The sequence below is a fragment of the Diadema antillarum genome, unplaced genomic scaffold, assembly GCF_040938485.1.
Source record: "Diadema antillarum isolate AM-2024a unplaced genomic scaffold, OU_Dant_1.0 seq00001855_RagTag, whole genome shotgun sequence".
NCBI lineage: Eukaryota > Metazoa > Echinodermata > Echinoidea > Diadematoida > Diadematidae > Diadema > Diadema antillarum.
Genome location: NW_027272527.1, coordinates 641 through 22,957, shown reverse-complemented (window position 1 = coordinate 22,957; position 22,317 = coordinate 641). Strand labels below are relative to the sequence as shown.

The 22,317-nt window shown below is 39.5% G+C and overlaps 1 pseudogene; it reads right to left on the bottom strand.

Annotated features, from left to right (window-relative positions):
* The window catches only part of LOC139712775 (bone morphogenetic protein 2-like), a 48,077-nt pseudogene extending 27,001 nt beyond the window's left edge, over positions 1 to 21,076 (bottom strand).
* Between the last annotated feature and the right edge of the window lie 1,241 nt (positions 21,077 to 22,317).

Here is a 22,317-nt window from a genome sequence, read left to right as displayed (position 1 = left end):
AACCCACTTTTACTTTGCTTTTCGTGGTTTGGTGATAGCAAACTGACTGCGACAAGCATTAATGTTTTCTATGAATGATCTATGATGTCTTCATTTGGAAATTTTTATTTATCATTCTCTCTTCTTTCACTAGTTTGTGCTAGATGGTGTGATGGCGTGCAGTTGTGACACAGCGTGAATGGTACAACTATCACGTCGATTAACACTATGCGTCAGTCTGCTTTTTAGTGATTATAGATGCATTTGTACCACACATATTGATGAAGACATACATAAAGGATTTGTTTTAAACCACTCTTTTTTTAATCTGAAATTGGCTAGATCCAGTAAGGACACCATCTTATGATTTCAATAAAATACATCGTGCCATTGCAGCATAGATTTTATTTTCCTAGAAAAAGGTTGGAATTTGAGGGTCATTTCATACTTTGATTTTCTATTGTTCGTGTTTTGCCAAAATAGTTATATAAACTATCAGCCATTTATTAAAACTGAACTCAGTGGATGACAAAGACCTCTTGAGAGTATTGATTTTTATGAAAATCTATTTTTATAACCATATGAGCATTACCCTTTTGATGCTTGATCACCTTTCAAGACTTGTGATTCATGTCAGACTTTTCATAACACATTGAGATTTAAAAACGAAAAAGTAGTAAATATTCCTGCACTTTCTTGACGTGCTGGAGCACCAGCCACACGCATGGCATGCGCATACATACCATCAGCTTTAAAGTACGTCCATGCAATTTTAATGATTGGCAGTGATTGAAGGCTGCTGGGAATGAGAAATGGAACTTACCCGGTGGAGCTAGAATCCAGCTGGTCCACCCTACTTTCTCAAAGCTGACTCTGTACTTGTGTAGTTGACATCTGACTCTGGCCGGTCTGGATGAAGAAGCGGTCGATCGATTGTTCGCAGCGCGGCGTTTACGTCTTACCGCCGCTGACCCGCTTTCAACCGCGACTTCCGCGTTCCCGACCGCGTCGGCCGCTTCCTCAGTATCGGTCAACTTCTGCGACACGACCGCCGAATCATTCCACGACCTTTCTCCAGTTCGCCTGTCTGGTATGACTGGGTGATGACGCGGCATGAGTTTCCAGCCGCTTGGCGTGTGTGACGCCACCACACCTCGACTTCCCAGCGGCATTCTGATGTCCCGCCGATGGATCATATTATCATTTAGATATAAAACCAAAAGCGGTTGTTTCTCTGGCCTGCCGTCTGCAGGGAATTTGATAAACCGAACCGTCCTTTGGATGTCTTCCCTTGGCGCTCTAACTTTAATTCGAAATGTTCTCCTAATGACACTGGAAGTGTTCGTCGTGCTTAGGTCTAAACTTCTTGCGGCGTGCACGAACGCCCTTGTGACGTTAAACTCTAGATACCCCGAATACGCCACATCTATTATTCTTTGATCCATAAGAGAGCTCTGTCTTCGAATTTCCCCCTTTTTTTCAATTGTATACATATGATAAACTTTGATAAGCGCTCGTTTGTGTTCAGGATTGATGGGATCGGATGCTGAACGCCACTTCGGATGTCGCTTGAAGAGGACAAGCTCCGCCGACACAATGTTTTCTCGATCCAGAATCCCAGTAACGTCAAAGTCATATGACTTCTTACTTGTCGACGGTAGTCCTGCAAAATAGAAACCACAAGAGACAGGGTTTTAGTCAGGCATATTGCTCGGCCATTGACGCATCTGTTGGCATTCTATGAAGACCCAACAAAATTCTACAGGGTCACAAGCACGATCGACACAAATCATACAATACTCCACAGGTACACATTGGTTACATTATTCAGGATGAGTATTGTGTCGCTTTTGTGTAGTGAGAACAAGATGTTCCTTCTTGTATAAATTGTTTGATTGTTTGCTATTTCAGTTTAAAAAAGAACGAAATCACTTAAACCTAATGACCCTATATACACTGATGTGTAACAGTCACGTTAGCAGAAAATGTAACATATAAAGCTGCGAGAACGGTGAAAGTGAAGAAAGGTATCATCGTGGTGCACAGACCGCTGTAAAAACAGAAACACATTATGACTTGTATTGATATGCTTCATTGATTACCCAGGAATTTCGAAGGGTACATCTTCTTTTATTGCAACTGATTGACAACTTGCCTGACATTGACGTAACGGATTTGTCAATCAATCACAATGAAAAGCAACTCGAAGCTAAAATTTTATTAATTTAGATACATCTTCTTTTGACCCTTAATGAACTGCCTGAGTGGATCACAAAAAAAAATAATAATAATCATGCTCAGATTTTATTACAAGGAATTGCTACCTGTTGATCAGCAAAAATCTGCATTAACGATCATCTAAATTCATTATTGTCGTAACTACCAGAGGTCCAGTCCAGATAAAAGTACATTTAAACTTGGAGTTTAAGTGAAGGTTGTTTTCGTTTTTCTCCGTCCCTTATGTTCCTTGTTTTCACGTAGTTCGATGAGATGGTGTCTAAATAAGCTACTTGCTCTCTTATGTAACTCGTACACTAAGTCGAACAATTCGCACCCGATTGGCGTATTTCGTCCTATCCCCTTCTTCTTGTGTCTTGCTTAGAAAGCGTATCTTGCTTACAAAGCACCGTGCCTATGATAAGCTTTGTTGTGCCCATTACAAACTGTACCGTCTTAATGTGATTTCTGCGGCTTCCATGCTGGGGAGATATAACGGCTGGTGTAATCGCATATCAAGCAACCGCTAAGAGGCGTTTAGCGGTCACGGCGCGTAAGTGGTTGTGCCAATACACTTCATTAGGCCGGATCTCCGATAGGCATTGAAAGGACTTGACTCTTAAACGATGGACCTTAAGTAAGTCGTACCGTGGGGCGCCCTAACAAAAAAGGTGCGCTCTTGCGACTGAATTAGTCTCCATGAAATGACCTTTCACGAAGAAATCAACTTCTGCTACCATTCTGAGAAGGGGCCATTATGACACAGTTCCAACTAGGACTTTGTAGGTCAATAAAACGGACATCGACATAGCGCGAAGGCGGTGACATAATGAACTACGACAAAAAAAAATGACAGAGCTTACGGGGTATAGTGAGTGCAATAATCTTAAGACGTTAATGGCAAAAACAACCCGTTGGATCGCACGAAAATGTCGAATTCAAGTGTAGGAGGCTATCTCAATATCGTTACTGCTTCAATGATGATAAATTAAGGTAGCTTTTATCGTCAGAATTCTTGCTCAAAGCTCACTTGAAACACATTAGTATGTAGCATCTTCGTGGTCATGTTCAATAAGATAAACTTGATGTATTTCACACAGCGTATGTGTAAGCATATCAGGAGTTCGCCCCTCAAAGTATGCTTATCGTACTGGAATCACACAAGTCATAAAGACATAGATTTGACAAAAACACAGATATATTGACGCATTAATGACAGGAAATGGATTGCTCCATCGCCACGTGACGAACCAATTTCTCGTTTTATAATGAACTAGAAGTGACTAAATGCGTTCAAAGAAAAAAGAGACATAATAATGGTATCAGGGAAAGGGATGTGTTTGCTGCTATGAGTATTCAGAAAATGAACACAATTAAAAATCGCATTGTGACGTCAGAGCTGAAAGTTTTACTTATACATAAGATGCATGCAAGACTTGCTGCTATGAGTATTCAGAAAATGAACACAATTAAAAATCGCATTGTGACGTCAGAGCTGAAAGTTTTACTTATACATAAGATGCATGCAAGACACACTATAGTTTTTTTTTTCCATGAATGACAAAAGAGAACAACTCACGAGAAAGCATGATACATTCTTTCTATGACAGGCTGCGCTCGATTCCAACCATCATCATCAGTAGTTATGAAAACATCGATTTTTACTATTGCTTTACTGCTTAGGGCTTATTCTGAAAATCATTTTGCTCTTTGACGTTTCTCTATCCTTCAGTTGCCCATCTTTAATCAGTTGTTGACCCTGACATAACATGACCGATTCGACAACTGTGCAGTACAATTTTATACTAAGTTTCCTTAGATGCGCTTTTCCTGTCGTTTTGTATTTTCCGTTGCATGATTGCCTAACAATTTGTTCAAAACATCTCGTTACTATGCACCCGTCTTCCGTTCTCTTCTCTTTCTCACACGTCTTGTCCTCCTCTCTATCTCTCCCTCTCTCCTATCTCTATCTCAATCTCGATTCATCTATGTATATATGTATGTATCTATCTATCTATCTATCTACATGCATCTATATATCTGTCTATCTATCTATCTATCTATCTATCTAACTATTTATTTATCTATCTATCTGTCTATTTATATATATGTCTATCCATCTATCTATCTATCTATATATCTGTCTATCTATCTATCTCTATACTCTGTCTGTTTTTTTATCTCTCTCTCTCTCTTTCTCTCTCTTTCTTTTCTCAGACATTGCAAATCTCTTAGAACCCGCTTACAAATACAATAGCCCTGGTCTGCTGCGGAGAGATCCAGTCATTCATATTCCTTCTCGGTCTATGTCTTCCCACTCAAAGCAGGTTGTTGATCTTTATCCGGCCTTGAATTGGGCAAGACAGCTTGACATAGGGTCGTTCTATGACCGATTGACAATCTCCAATACATAACAGCGACGATTTCCAAGCCCTCTGCCTTAAAACCATGCGCAAGAAGGAGAAGAAAAGCGCTCGAAAGTATTGCAAATCTCTTTCTCAACGGTGTAACCCAGAACAAAGGCACCAAACAAACGAATAAGGTTAGCGGTCCTTATAGATTTATTTCTCTAACTTGTAAAGAAGATATTGAAACTGCTTAGACAATCGTAGTACAGGATTTGGAGTGATTTGCGGGTTAATGACATCTTAATGGCTGAGCCTTCTAAAGAATCAACCCGCTAGCTATCTTGTTTTTCCCGATGTCCTTGTTGTACAGTTCAATTTTGAACGTTTTGAAGTTGTGTATATCTCATGCTAGGACTTATGTTAAGGTTATTCATCTTTTGCTCGACTGCCACTGTGTATAGAAAAAGCCATTTATTTGGGAATCGTATGAGAGTATATTCCACCAATCATAGCTTAAATAGGCCAAACACTGATGATCGCAAAACCACAGCGTGACCTTTCATTGGATTTGGGGTGTTTTCATATTATTGACAGTGTCAGGGCAGTGTTATCACTTTTTGAGACAGGTTGAAAGCCCGCCACTAGACTTGGGAATACCACTTCGCGCGGTTCACAGAACCGCGAGGAATTAGAACCATTGTAGTGTAATGTAACTGTGTTAACACACTGATTACACATCTGAGAAACTGTACCGTTTTGATATAAGAAGATTCTTGAGAAACCTGGTGGCACCAATTGTTCCGGTGCGTGGAGATTATTCCATTGGGTATATAGGCAGCTGATAACACCTTCACACTCACGCCTTTTAAGCTTTACAACTGACTTATAAAAGTTTCCGTTTCGCTCGATTACCAAAGAGAATGTGTGTTTTGTGTCTCCTCCTCAGGTACCCCCCCCCCCCCCCCACCGCGAGTTTGTTATAGTTACCGTATACATACTATGCATTCACACACACACACAACACACACGCACGCAAACACACATGTATACTATGCATATTATGTACATATTATCATGATAAATTGAATATATCACACACATCCTATTCCACCTTCATAAAGCCTAACAACGTAAAATCAATCCAAATAGTAATATGATTCAAATGCGAATACTCCATTCCTTAGGAAACATATTACAGGGAGGCTGAGAGATTCTTACGCATGCGTGATATATCAAACCACGTACGCGTTCAGTTTCATATACCGAATACTAGTACCAGAACATACCTGTGTATAGAAGGGAGGACTATTAAAGGGTGTGTACAGTTCTGGTGAAGGCGAGGATTTAGCTTTTAACGTTTTGCGAGATATTCAGAAACCACTCTATGAGATGTCAAAGAGCATGCAATTCTAAGGGGCATCAAAAGTTTATTTGATGAAAATCGGTTTTGAAGTGGCCGAGATATCCAAAAACAAGGTGAAACAAAGAGATCCTAATAAAGTTGTGGCCTGTAGTCTTTTATTATTATCATTTTTTTAGATATCTCAGCCATTTAAAAACCAATTTTCATCAAATAAACGTTGAATCCTTTTAAGAATTACATGCTCTTTCATATTTCATAAGAGGTTTCTCATTATCTCACTTAGGAATGTAAAAAACATGAATCCCCACCTCAACCAGTACTGTACAGCCCCTTTAACAGATGCGGTGACTTGTTCACGGACACAACAGTGCCGAGAAAAGGCTTGAACCCTAGCCTTTTCCGCCGAAAGCGCAGAGCGTTATCCAACAAGACCACGGCACCTTAGTCACTTATCGAGCCAATCAAAATGCATAATTGATTTTTCTAAATATATACAGGTATAGATGGCGATTTTAGGACTGTAATGAAAACAAGCAACATAGTTATGCAGCAGCTCGCTTTGTAACTCTTTCATTAATAACTTAACTCCTCTCCATATAGCTTGGAGAGGAGTTAAGAATAATCATACCCAGCATGGATACCTATAGCTTTTTTTCCTCTCACAGAATTCAATTCAGATTAAGGATTACTAGTGCATGATTTTCATGTTTTCTAGTTTTGCATCGCTGACTTTATAGTAATTATATCTTTTCATTGCTGTCTAATCAGAAAAAAAAATCGATTGCTATGGTGTTTCAAAGTTGTATAACGCTTCAAGAAGCTGTAGAAATGGTCAAAAGTATCCAATGGACTTGAGTGCAATGTGTCCTAGAACTAAAGTAAAGAAAACAAAACAAACACTGAATTGTTTCATTCCTATCATTTTTTTTTTTGTAGAGTTACCGCAGCAAAAATTATGTCACGGTGATGGGTTGTATAGTTGTTGACTTAGTAACGAAAACATAAGTTGTACAATATTTTCGCATCAAATTTCCCTTTTGCTTGTTTACAATTCTCAATTTCATTTCATCTTCAGTCAGTCCAATCTATTCGATTATAATTTTGTACTAAAAAAAAAACCCATGTAAACTACGGTCAGACATTATCTGCAGGGTATGAAACCCAAGAATGCCACAGACTCGTTGAATATCGTGCTATCCCCGAAGAATTTGAGAGAAAATCGAATCCTCCACCAAATAATACCCCCCCCCCCCAAAAAAAAAACAAAAAACAAAAAAACAAAAAAAAAACCAAGACGTAAAGAAGGATTTTGTTAGTCATATCTTTGCAAAATGATATTATGAGGCGATGACGTCTAATTTGCATAATATTAGAAGATTGTGACAGGTATCAGTGTTAACGAGTATACACGAAAACACTTAAAACTTCCAAATATCATCATTTTTGTACATTTCCAATGATCGTTTAATTTTACTCTCATTATACTTTAGTCAACTCAACTGCAGCACACTAGATTGGAGGAGTTATTTCCTCGTGTATAACTGCGCTTATGTAGGCAAGCACATACAATGCTATACAGTGCGTGCGATCTTCTTGTACCCCAGTGAATGTATTGAAAACTGCTTGTTTTGTACGGAGTACGTTACCCTGTCCAGAACAAAATTACCGCGCGGAAACTTTCGAGGCGACATAAAACTACCCCGCAGCGACTTGGCATTGTTCGGCATGAAGTACTAGCCCCCCTGCACGCGCAATGCACACGTTGTACCTCTACACCATATCTTCAGCATCTACATTGAGGCTAAGAAGTCATCTCGACCCCATACCGGCTTCACCGCAGGTTTTGGTGCTATCGTGTACCTGACCAATCCACTAAGCAAAGTGTGTGAATATTTGCCTGACAAATCCACGCATCTATACTCCGAGCCACTATTAATATCATAATCGCCGTCTTGAATCACGCAGATTAATTATCATGTATTGTTGTGTTAGGGGACTTTTGTCAAGTTCTTATATTCAATCTGAAATGTCAAAAGAGTTTAAAAATCCCATCGACAACTTTAAAGTGACCTCAAAATTTCACAAACATCTTTTAAAAGAGTCGCAACAAATAGCTTCTTTTTTTCCCTCCTCCTCTCGTTGAATCGAATCAATTTACAAACTCCGAAAAGGATGCCAATCGGTGTACGATGTTATCAGACACGCTCCCTGAATAGCGGGAGTCCCAATTTGATGCTATCTCGCGCACCTTTCTACGCTAATGATGGGTAATCGCCCAGTCGTCTTAATGACCACCGTGGGCAAAGCGACCCCAGGTCGGCTGCTACCCGGCTATGCCTCACTCACGGACGTGTCCTAGCCTACGTCGTGTCACGAGACGGCGCATCGTGAGAAATACGAACTCAGACGAAAACCTTTTTGCTTTCTTTTTTCCTTTTTGTTGTTGTTGTTGAGGACAGTGAATTCGAAAACGGAATCGATACTGCAAAGCGGTTCGGCTTACAGGTGGTATTTTTTTTTCCCATTTTTGTTTTTCTATCTGCTCGTGCCTTTTTTGTTTGTCTCAATTTTTTGCAAAATATATCGAAAAGGCAGGCGTTTACACTGCGAATATGGTGGGATCAACAATCAGAAACAAAGTGTTTAAGTTACTGGTCAATGATTTCTTAATTTGTTCCTTTATTTTCAGAGCTATGCAGGAGAGGTATCTTTGCCCACAGTGAGAATTCAAAGAACCGGTAGATACGCGTTAACCTTGTAGCGTGGTGACAATACGGAATTCCAGCAAGTTGGGATTTCTTTCTCAACACATGATGTCCGTAAGTAGTTTGTAATGTGATGCCTACAAATTGGTTAAAGCCATCATGGTGTAAAGTCTTATATTTGCCTTTAGAGAAGCGATTAGGTCACTCTTGCAGAATTCGTTCTCGTAATTCCAACACGCTTAATCCGTTTCGCTGCAAAAAGAAAAAGTTTGCATTGCATTGGGATCAGATTACTCACGCGGTATATTCGGGTCTTTAGGGAAAAAAAATGTATTAATTGATTAATCCGATTACATCTAACCAGGATCAACTTAAGGGGTGCGAAGGCTCTAACTTTGGCTGCAACTATGTAAGCAGGACTTTTGCTAAGCTGAAGTCAGGGTATTCCAAGAATTGCATCTACATGTATGTTACTTTTCTTGAGATGGAAGAGCGACAGGGCTCAAGCAACTAAAGACATGTACCATATTCAGCCGAGCCTGCGTAGGAAAAATCGAATGCTTTGAACGATCCAATGGGAAGAGTGTGATGTCCGCTAAAGTCGGGGCAGAGACCGGCCAATCCCGGTAGCATTTGATCAAACTTTCGCTAATAGGTGAGCCTTTGGGATGAAAAAAAAATGGATTTTTGTGTGACGTCAGACCAAAAAACAAAAAAAGAACCCACCAATTGAATTGACGTCTGACAGAATGATCGATTGGAAATCATTTCCACCTATGTGGAACCTGACTTGTTTCAATTCTTCCCCCTCCCTCATTAGTGGCATGAAAGCGAATTTGGTAGACAGAACAAACAAGAATCAGACGGGAAAACTGACGAAGCAGTAGCGGCTTGGCGCCGGTCTACGGTTCCCACTCCCGTCCTCTCTCTCATTCTCTCGCTTTCTTTCCTCACATTAATTTCAAATCATAACGAACCGGTTGACACACAGCTGACTAAAATACACACGTTAATTGACTCTGAGATATATTCCAAGATGGTATATCAACTGCTGCGGTCCCGTAGCTCTGGTTTGGGAGCTCAAGACTGGGGCACGACTGTTTATGCGCGAGGCATTTGTATAGAATGAACATGACCATTAATCAGCGTCCATGTTGTGTCATAGCTTTGCGTATCATCAACAATTGTGTTTTTATTTTTTTCTGCAGTTTCCTCCCTTTTTTTCGCTTCGAAGATGGAACCCTTTAAGGTATTCTCTCTAAGTATCGTATGCTGAGATGAGGGGAAAATCAAAACTGGAATTGAAATCTCATTCTAATAGATTTAAAAGTCAATCTTTTTTCTTAGTCTTATTTTTGGGTTTTTCCTTAACTATAATCTCATATAGATTTATTTCCAATCCAAGGAATTTTGAGAGTTCCCTTGTCTAACTATCTGATCTGTTCATAAAAGCTTAACATGCTATATGACTATAAAAAGAATGAAACAAAACCCAGAACTAGTCATATTTGTATCTAATTCGAATTGTCGCAAATTTACAAATGATAACAAAACTTTTCACATCACTCAATTCCCCTTGCATCAATACTACAAAGCCCACTCAAAAGGACTTTTTGCCCATTCTCGAAGTCTACAAATCTTGAAGCAGTTTAACCCTTTTGTCTTGCTCCACATCTTTAGGTTTCAATTATCTGTCAATGAACACGAATGTTTTAACTATATATATATATATATATATATATATATATATATATATATATATATATATATGTATATATAATTTCTATCATATGAACATATACGAAAGTACAATGTACTATGTATGCATGTTTATTTATACGTGATATATACATTCCGTACTTACCGCCCACACTAATAATTACCACTCTCAAAGGCCTTATTAGTTCGTCTTTGTACTTATGCGGATGCTCTCGAGTTCGAAGATTCCCCCATTCGTGTTATCTAATAATGCTTTAATCACTCTCGTGAGTTGCTTCATCTCTTTTGGAATTCGCATCTTGAGATCCATTGATGGAGGTCCCAAAGCACAAGTGACTTTATATAGAATGCCATTTCTAGCCCCAGCTAATGACCACTGAGCGCGGGAATGGCATTGCAGCCAGAATGCTGCCCGTGGAATAGTTGTTATTGAATACTTCTCTTGGACTGATGCTGCTTTGTTTCAGCAATCTTACGTATCAAAAATTACCACATTTTACTTCAGCCTTTGACACATAAGTGTTTCCAGGGACGAAAAGTGAGAAATTATATTCTGAGTACGCTAAGAAAAACATGAGGCTAGCAAAACCAGATTTTTTTTTTTTTTTTTTTGGGGGGGGATCAAATCGAGCAATCATATATCCTATTTTTTTTTTCACTCCTTTCCTTTCAAGTTTCAAGTTTTTATCTATATCCATAAGTCATGGTACGCCCATTCAATGACACAGTTGTTACATTAGATCATTATCTCGTCTGTTTTCTGATAACATTGTCGATGGTGTTAAATTTGAGTATCAGTTGCTTGAGGTAAGTTCACGCGGCCACTGAGGCAGTAACCACATGCGATTAACCAAGCAACCATGGGACTGTCGACATGGAGCCTCTTCCAATCCACCAGGCAATGAGTGCAGCACCAAAGGGCTCTAACCACTGTTGCCGGCAGAGGTGTCGAACTGAGGACCTCGTGATTAAGTGTCAGTAGTTTAAGCTGGGCAATTACCACGATCGCTCCTCATGACAATAACATTGAATGAATTTATTTTGGAGGTACACGAGGTGAGAGTAATGTATAAATCTATAGAAGTCATTATGTATTTGGTCCCTGAGCTCTCTACTCGTTGCTCTCAAGGCTTGAGTAAATGATATATTGCACTTTTTAATTTCTTCTCTTTCCTTTTTTTTGTGCTGGACTAAAGGGTATGTTTGTTACTTATAAAGAGCGACATCTTGCGGAAGCAAAAATGATGGATAAGTGACAGAAGAAGAAAAAGAAGGAGAAGGAGAAGAAAAAGAAGAAAAAGAAGAAGAAAAAAAATATGTGGAGGAGGAGGAGAAGTAGAAGAAGGAATATCAGAAGAAACGGTTCTTAAGCTTCCTCGAAGCCGAACACTGCGCCTTACCTGCTTTCACCCGTGTACAGCATTCTGTTACATTTTCATTCACCTCGATGTTAACGTCTCCCCCCTCTTCTCTCTTTCTCTTTCTCTTGTCTGTGAGGAATAAAAGGACCAGCGTCTATTGACCTGATGAGATACATTCTGGGAGATTACATTCGCCCTCACATATCAGACACCTTTAAGCCTCTTGGGCTATAGACTACAAAAACCACCCGGTAAAGAAAGAGAAATTAGGGATTCTCGCCACGTTAGCTGCCTCTCCGCGGAGTGGCATGGTAAATCACATCATCAGCACTCGTACAAACGAACCTCTTAGTTATGGTGTCTTAAACCCAACTACACTATTTTAGGAGGGAGCAACTTGTTCCATGGTGTCAAGCGTCTAAATATAATAGTTTATTACCTCGTATCTGCGGACGCAGAGCGACATGTGTAGTGCCAAACGTATTTTGCGCTGGTTAATTTGCTTTATGTTTACTTATAGAAGTTTTGTATAACAGATTGTAACGATGTACCGTAAGCGAGGGGACCGCATTAAACGAGTTCGCTATATAGCATCCCTTCACAATTTCATTTCCAGTCCTTAATGAAATAAGATGCGTTTCTATGTCAGATGTATGTGATACTATGTCACATAAGATGCGTTACTATGTTTTGTGGTCTTTATGTACATTATTTGGAAATTAAGATAAAAAAAACCGGGGGAATGAATTAGAAAAATGAAACGCGTTGCACTCTTAAAATAATTCCAACAAAGTCTTTATCAAACCAAATTAAAAAAATCTCCTCCGGTAATGATAATCAAGAAGGAAATTTAGGAGTTGCATAGTCCTTTTGAACCGTGCATCACATTTATTCATCTAAAGACGTTTGTACAATCTACCATATCCATGAAATACACATGGGGCAATGGTCTGGTAAACTGGACTGTGGAATTTTCTTTCTGCTGTAATACCCTGTATATGAAATACCCTTTGTAAAATGACCATGATCACACATCTGGATAAAACTTCCTTTCTATAGACACACATTGCTGAACGGGTCGTAGTAAGGGCTCCCTTTCATCAGAGATTCCGGGCGTGGCTCTTGTCAAAAGTAATGCCACTCTGGGTTTCTTTCGTGATGGCATCGGAGGGGTGCATGGTTTATCGTTTCGACGATTTTGTGTCATTCGTGCGAAGGGTCGGATAAAGAATAATGAATTACCTAAATTACTGAAAGCTCACGAGTTAAGACATATTAAGGACGGGTGTAACGTTTTTTTTTTTTCGTTGAGTAACATTATGCGATATATCATTTACACACGCAAATAACATGAATAACTTTTCATTTGCTGAACAAGTTCCACCTTATTTCTACTAAGAATACATTTATTTCGTGGAGTACCTGTATGATAAATGTCTACTCATGTCTACTTCCATTTACTCATTAATTGATTCGCCAATAGAAATTGAAAGTATATATTCAAATGAATTCCTATTTATTTGATTTGTTGTAGTTGCTAAATCATTGACCAAATCAATAATTAGAGTTGTGAACTGATGGTGTAATCGCGTTTCCAGCGTGATTGCAACCAACATCATTCTTCGGTCAACATATATAAATTCCTAAGATTCCCTGGTCCCCTCATTTTATGCCCGATTTTAATGGAAACTTTTACCATTCTGTTCGTCTGATCTTACTTTGATTACCAATATAAACTTGGACGTTGGACGTTGAACGTACTATGGAGTCACTATATTCATAGTTTGTGTTGATGTCTTAACGGCCAAGAAATAATGCTGACATCGTTTACAAAATCTCTGCACAGACTTTCCTTTGTTAATTCTACGGATTCAAATTTGGTATGAAACGTACTGCAAGATGTCTTGGAAGTTTGTCAAAGTTACTATATCACTCGCACACACTTCACCACATTTCGCTGTCCTATAAAGGTATACAGTTGCTTTTTAATGTTTTTGTGCGTGTTTGGGAATAGTAGTAGTCTTGATACGAGTTGCTTTTTAGGAACAAATTTATCAAGGATACCAGCAAAAAGAAGTAGAGGGGATCGTCTAGCCCCGCCCTGCTCTACCGCAAGTTGACTGCACCAAAATCTCTTTGTACCTCTCCATTTCTGCGGCGCTTAGTGCGGTGACCCACATCTTCCACCCCTTGCCGCACACTTCCCTTCCCTTTCTTCCGTGTTTACGTGACTCCATCACCTTACTTTAAGAACAGCCGATGACTGATTCTCCTGAGTAAAAACATTGGGAGGTGCTAAGCATGACCAGAACTCGCTAAATACATTTGATGACAGCATTTGAACCCGTGGAAAAAAAAAAGCAGAGAAGAGAAAATAATTTTTGCTCTCCTCGAGATTCCGACAAGATACAAACAGATCCCAACGGAGGTAAAACAAAGCGAGCGAACAGTACACAAAGTTGAATAAGACGTTGTGACGAGTGATAGAAGAAAATGACTGGACTTAAATGAAAACAGATTGCAAGATAACGAAATGCGTTTTCATTCAGTTCTGTCGCTGTGTATTTATACATCATCATTTGGGCATATTGCTTGAAATGCAAATATAGACAATTCATTAACACTTCTTGCCAGTTTTGTTTTCTCAAGCAAAAGGTAGTTTGCAATTAGAGAATAACTTTGGAAAGCACCAAGTATGACCTATAAATGACAAAGTTGTCGGGAATCTGATGTGCATTGTTTAGACATTCAGGCAATGAAATGATGGGCTTTTCCAATGAAAATGGTAATTCATGTTGGTAATATTTCCCAACACTAATTCGGCTCAGTCGGTAGCGCGTCTGCCTCCCAAACCAAATGACCAAATGACCAAATGACGATCCCGAGTCGCTAGCGGAGCAATCTTGTGTGTGAGTGTGATCATTAAGATGAAGAAGCACAAGAGCCTATTCCGATGATAGGACATAAAATGGAGGTCCCATGTGTGAGAGAGTCACAACTCATAGCCGTAAAAGATCCCGCTTCATTCATTTATCGCAAAGAACAGGGTGTGTAACCTGGTGAAGTGGTCCCGCCTTACATTCAGAACTGGACCCTATGGAAGACCAGCTATTGTGCAGCTAAATATTGACTATCCAGCAATCTTCTCACATGGAAAAAATGAAACAAACTAACAAAATGGTACCTTGATAAGGATGGCCACCGTTCCAGTTCATTATACTCGAGCTTAACAACTCATTCGATTTTGTATAGTGTATGTGCGCTTCATAAAATGCAATACTAATAACGTTTCTAAGCAAAATCTTTGCTACTTGCAGTGCAGCTGCATACCACACTTGACACGTTGTAAAGCTAATACTTGAATATTAGGTTGCATCTTATTGATGCAACCTTTGGAAGTCGCTGGCGTCATGACACGGCGTGTTTCTTGACTGTTGGTTCTCTTTTTGTCTGTCTTTATCAAGAGAGATGCTTATTGTAATGGCCTAATGTGTTATAATTTGTCATCATAAAATGAATGTTGATTTGACATAAATATATGGAAAATGAAATGTAATTGGTTTGAGCCACATTACTCCTACGTCATTTCGATAGCTATAGAACTCCTTTCTCCGCTGCGTAGGCTTCTCCAAACTGACAAGAAATTGCTTCAATCAGCCTCGGGACGATAATTATTATCATCCTCATAAAATTATGAATATATCATTACACTCAATTAGTTTCTTCAATAGACTGTTTATTACCTTTATGTATGGAAAAGAAATTCAGAAACAAAATCACTCAATCAATCAATCAATCAATTATCGTCGCAGGTTTTGAAGGGGTCTCGACTGCTCTAAGTCCCAGAAAACGCATTTCTATGGTTTGGTTATACTCTTGTATTTTAATTTTTAATGTTCATCGTTGTGTTTTATACACTAGAATACTCATTCTTTTTATTTGAGCCCATAACTGTTCTTCTATAATTGTTTCCGTTTCCGGTTTATCAAAAGCCTCATAACGACAAACTTTGTAACTGATTCTTAAGCCGGCCACACGCTTTAGTAGATAAAGTTCATGTTCCTCTTTTTAAATTAGCAAATATTTGTAGATTTCTATCTGACTTTAGAGAGATTCAGTGATAATCTACCAACTCTATCTACTCCGTGTGCGAGGTAAGATATGTGGTGAAATTTAAAAGTGTCGATTGCATGATTGCGATGATCATTGCAGCACAGATCCTTGAAGTGAGTAACGATGAAGTGTAAATGCATCTTGGGCTGCGTATGAATCTCGTCAAACCAGGACCAGCTGATCTCTCTTGGTGTGATAGAAGAGACAGCACAAGAATCATTACGCTTCAGGTTTGTGGAGCTAAGCAAGGACCTTAAAAGAGATAGATTGATGGGAAATCCAAGAGGATGACAGTTTTAGCATATACTTGAGGAACATTTTTCCCACTTTTTCATCATATAAACATTTCAAAGATATAGTCGTTCTACTGTATAGATGTATGGGAGAAGGGATAAGCTGGCTTGGTAATAAGTTGACCACATCGGTATCAGCTGTAGACCAGCTAGGACGTAACATCTACAGTTGTAGAACAACTATATCTTTAAAATATGTTTGATGAAAAGAAAAAGTGGGTAAACATTCCTCAAGTGTGCTAAAACGGTCATCCTCTTAGATTTCCCATCAATCAATCTCTTTTGAGGTCCTTTTCAGCTCTAAAAACCTGATGCAAAATGATTCTAACTTCTCTTCTATCATGCCAAGAGATGTTTATTTGCAAATGGTGTATATACATGACACACAAATATTTACCCGCAGTCTAGTTTATGCATAAATATCAGATCAATCGCGATTTTTTTTTCTCTCTCTGTCTGTCTGATTAAGTCAAATCATTGCTACAATTTCAATGCATGGAATGCGTCTATTTTGCTTGTGTGGGTGAATATGCCTGGAGCTTGCCTCGACAAAGGATTTTTCGCTTTTCTTTTTCTAACTCCCTTACAAAGGCACTGACCCAGTCAAAGAAGCACTTTTATCAGCTCAGCCACGGGGCTTGTTTACTGCCATGCACAGCAAATGAACTTCGAAATTGCACTTGAATAACCTCGTCAATATTGTTTTAGCATTTTCACGCTTTTTGAAGCCTGATGATGCACGTGATACAATACTTTCAATGTAGCCATTCAATGAAAGGGATTTATTTGGATCAATATCGAAACATGTGAAGAAGAAAAAAGGAATAGACTTAAAAAAACCGTTTACACGCAATGTGAAGCCCATTTTAACATAACAACCGTAACGAATCTTCTATTATTCATATAAAAAAGGGAAATATCACGGGGATACCATAAACACAATGGAAAATCTAACTAATGTATATAACTTCCTCATTTACAGCATGGTTAGTATACCTTCGAACACAATTCCTTATACAAACCATGGAAATTTGGCGTCAGGTTACTGTGGTGCCTGTAAGCGTGCACTGAACTCTTACTCCGCCTAGCTGGCAACTTGAGGTGTGTACTTATTTACAGCAGAAGAGCTTGAAGAAATGGTAGTAAAACTTGTACTTGTTGTAGTAGTGGTTACAGTATAGAAGTATAAGTATTAGTAATAAAATATATCAACGATATTAGTCAAAGTAGTAATGGTAGTAGTAGGAGTTGCAACAGAATTAGTTATAGTAATGGTAATAGCGATGGTAGTAGTAATATCTATGATAATATTGATGGTAAGAGTAATAGTGATAGTGAATAGTATGAGTAGTAGTAATAGTAGTAGCAGCATCAGCAGCAGTAGTAGTAGTATAATAGTAAAAACGATAGCAGTAGTAGGCCCAGTCGTGGGAGTAGCAGTGTAGTAACATACTAGAAGTAGTAGTGATAACAGTTATAGTACTTCTACTCTTGCCATGACCATTACCACTATTATTTCTACTTTTACTACTACTACTACTACTACTACTACTACTACTACTATTGCTACTATTACTGCTACTACTGCTACTACCTTTACCAGTAGTAGAAGTAATTACAGTAGTAGACATAGTTATAGTAGTAGTAGTAGCTACTACTAGCCTACTAGGGGCGGGTCCAGGAATTCCATAAAGAGGGGGCGCCTTTACTGAAATTAAAGCCCCCCCCCCCCTCATTTTTTTTTTTTTTTAGGGGGGGGGGTATTTCCTTTGTTTTAACAAAAAAGGGGTGCGTCCGGTAGGTTCCGGTGCGCCCCGCCTGGATTCGCCACTGACTACAACAACTACTACTACTACAACTACTATACTACAACATCTACTACTACTACTAGTAGTAGTAGTAGTAGTAGTAGATGTAGTAGTAGTAGTAGTAGTAGTAGTAGTAGTAGTAGTAGTAGTAGTAGTAGTAGTAGTACTAGTTGTTGTAGTAGAAGTAGAAGCAACTGTTGTAACAGTGATGATCGTAATATCACATGTCGAACAAGAGACAAAAATAGAATCAAAACGCAGTAATAAAAGCACTATGTTATGACTGCAGTTGAAGTAATAGTAGCTGATGTAAGATTAAAACTTATACTATTATCATCGATTTGGTCAGTTCATTAGCACAGTGAATTGGGAATGACGCATATTAAGTACTATCAGTAGTGCAAGCTTTAGTAGAAGAAGGAATACTATTGGTTGTAGCAGTTATATAGCAATGATAGTATATCTGGAGTGTGGTGCAGTGGAAGTTAAATGGGGGAATAGTAATAATTGTTGCTGTTCAGGTAGTACTAATAGTGGCAATGGTTCAGGCTGTGGAAAATAGTTCTCGAATTTCAATATAGGTTTGTGCCTGTTTTCTTTTTCTTGAGTGTGTGTGTGTGTATGTGTGTGTTTGCGAGGATGGGCGTGTGTGGTTCCTTTTTACCTGTGATTTCAGCAGATGAACTTTATTTTCAATCTTATATTCGGAATATCTTGTATGTGTGTGAGTGTGTGTGTGTGTGTGTGTGTGTGTGTGTGTGTGTGCGTGTGTGAGAGATAATGTTGAATGTCATTTTCAATGACGCTAGTACTGGCAACTTTTGCTTTTTTAGCTGTTGGTATTGTTGTCTTTTACCATTTTTTCATCAATTTTTAATGTTAGGGTTAGAATTTCAAGGTCATGCGCGCTTTTGACTTCCAATTGTAATAGCGTACGGATAAATACATCAATTTCACTGTGACAGCTGGTGCAATTAAATGCTTCCATCTGTCTACACTGATAAAACATGAACGATTACCGGTATTAAACAGCTAGCTGCGCGACCAACTGTCAGATTATCTAGCGAGCACAAGATTCGACTTCATTAGTCGTACTTCGAAGAAATTTAGCCCTACTTCTTTTTATACTTATTATACCCTAAGATAATAAACAGGGGGAGAGACAAAAAGAATGAGAGAATAGTCACCACCCTCTCTTTTAATTCTGTGTCATGAAAAATCAGTTCATCTGACTATAGGAGAGTCTCCATGACGGGTTACCGAGATATTGGGCTGGATGCTTCGCCTCGCCTTCAGTTACACATTGGAGGTCTCTCAGAATGGCTTGCACGTTTTTAAACGGGCATACATCTGACCCTTTGTCAAATTCCTGTCTATAGGGCGATTATGTCCTTAAGCTAGGATAGAATGCACGTTGCTTTTTCTCTCTCTACTATACCAAGGCACATAAGAGGATATCTGCCATGGTTCAAACGGCCTCGTATGAGATCGCTTGTAACTAGCTGATGCTAGTCAAGGTATGGCGAATACAGACTCCACTCTGATGGTGCTAATGATGGTGTTTATTACTTTGGAAACTTTGTATTACGCTAGATGATCCAAGAAAGGCGGAAAGGTGGAAAGGCGGAAAGGCGAGATGATGATAACATAAACGATATCTCTAGAGAGATACGAAAGAGATGAATTTGAATCGCAATAGCTCAGATTTTTGACTCTGATATAAGTTTCAACTGGCATGTCAATCAAAACAAAAACAAGAAAGAAAGACAAACGTGTTGTTGTAAGATGAGATACTTAAAGCTGTAAAAAACAAAGCACATCGACGTAAGTATGGTGCCGACTTCCCAAATTACCACTCACAAAGACATATAGGAAACATCATGGGAGAAAAATCGAGATTTATAGGTTGAAGATCTCCGTTTGAAATTGTCAATCGACTAAAGAGGACAAGGGAACAATGTAAACGTCTGAACAAGTATCGTTCCTTTAATGCATTATGTCTTTCTAGAATATTTTCCCAATTTTTCCAATGCTTTGACTTCTGTATGTGGCATCCTGCGCTACATGTTGAAGTTGATATATGACAATAATAACATAATAATCATGATTAGGGTACGTTGTATTAGGTGCCATTAGAGTGAGAGACATTATCGCGTCGTTCCGTCGAGTGGTGTGCTATTTTTTCAATAGAATTCCGTGCATATTTTGTGTATCATTGTAACACTCAAACCATGATAAATTGCACAAAGTTGTAAACTTCTGCAATATTCATTTCTCTTGGCGCATAAAATATTCTGGATTTAAGCTATTTCTTCTTTTTTTTTACATTTCTATCCCTACTACGACCAGCCATTCGTCGCGAAGTTCAACATTATGATATTGTGAAGGGAAAAACATGACAGAGACATAACCACAAAGTCGGCATGATTTATGAAAACATATTCAAGTTGAGTTTCTTTTTTTTTGCACTAAAAAAACCGCACGCACAGGCACATACAATCATGTACAGACACGATGCACACACACACACACACACACACACACACACACACACACACACACACACACACACACACACACACACACACACACACACACGTACGCACGCACTCCTCAGACCGTGTCAGATCAGAATCTCTCACACTAAAATCCGTTTCTCCGTTGCCACAACAGCACAAACCAGGTCATTTTACATGGGGTACACATGTAATGTATAGGATGCGCTTTTCCATTTCTTCTTCAGACTGTTTTGTCTTGTCAAAATTAAAAACGTGATTAACGATATTCATTGTAAAGGGCAGTGATAATGTCTTATAGGAGGGAAGGGGGATATTGCTAGTGGCCGAAAGTTTGTTGGTCTGTTGATCATCTACACACGCACCACACTCACATACATACACACTTAAAGAGAGGGAGAGAGAGAGGGAGAGAGAGATGACAATGCAGGTAATTCCAATAGAAAATGACATTTTTTTCATGTATGAACTCACCTTTTTCCCTAAAACTTCTCACTGTATTAGCTGTTGGCGTATCCTTTTCGCTAAAAGTTAACCCCGCCGCCGCTTGGAGTAGTGATCGGCGAGGTCGACTGGTGAGCACGTCACTCGCGAAAGGATAACAAGAATGAAGGAGATCCGTATCGTGGTCAGGGCGAGGTTCGGCATGACCATACTTCATCCAAGTCCAATCCTGGTCAATGAGGTCGTGAGTGGACGAGCTCCACAGTCACTGCATTGGCAGTACTCTATTGTTACAGTCACTGGCTTTGTCGTTTCCAGTGCCTGACTATCAGAGCAACAAGCCCCAGATCTGCCTTGAAAATTTTGGGTGAGCCATCCTGGGCTAAGAAGCTAAGGGCTAAGCTACGAGCTGACAGAAAAAAGGGAAACCAAGAAACGGAACGATCAAGAAAAACAGTTGTCTGTCACGCACAACGATACTTGCAATGCGTGCCCAGCGTTTGTAGTCAGTCCCTGGTAAGCCAATCGATGGAGCTCTGCATGATTCAGTGGTCTGGTCGCGCCTGAACGCTCCTTGCAGCTTGCTCCTCTTTTTGACGACGGCGCTGTATAAGCGGCCGGTTGGTGTGCGAGTTGGATGAGAGACAGAGACAGAGTATGACAGAGATGCGAGTTTTACGGGCATATTACTCGTGTGTGGCTATATACAAGGGCTATACTCGTCAAATCAAGCAAGCCACAAACAGTCGAAATAAAGGCAGTGTCTTCCTTCGTTGTAACCTTGGAAGAGAAGGTGGACCGGCCGAGAGAAAGGGAGAGACAAGCAGTGACAAGGAGATTGGCCGATTGGAGCAAAGTCTGCGTTGCGCACGCTGGCGCATGCGTGTTGAAGTGACATGTCTTACACTTTTTTTTTCATGCTTTCTAAATCACATGCACGCATGCATTGATAGTGCACGTGCAATAGTCAGAGAGAATGACACTGGCAATACCCCCTCCTCCTCCCCCCCCCCCCCCCACCCTGCCAATTCAAAGAGAAAGAAATAACTTGAAATATTAAAATAAATTCCCTTTCCCTTCACACTGTCTTACACCCTTGGCATTAGATTTGCACGGACTGGAACAGATTTAAGATGCTATTTTCGGTTTCGGCTAGAACTGACTAATCTTGTTGAATCTTTCTACGCATGGCTCCATTAAACCCTCCCTCTCAGAAGAATTGCGGCGTATGAAAGATACCCCTAACAGACTAACAAAGCGAAACAATGGGTATTGTGATCAACTAAGTGAGGTACAAAGCTAAGACCGAATCCCTCGAATGGAGAGGCGCCGAAAGTGCCGCTACGTCTTTTCAGTCCCCCGTAGGTAGTCCAGGGGAGGAAAGCCATCCAGTAACATAGTCCACCAGGTTTTTGGCATGCTTGTTAATTGAGAGATCAATTTCGGCCGTG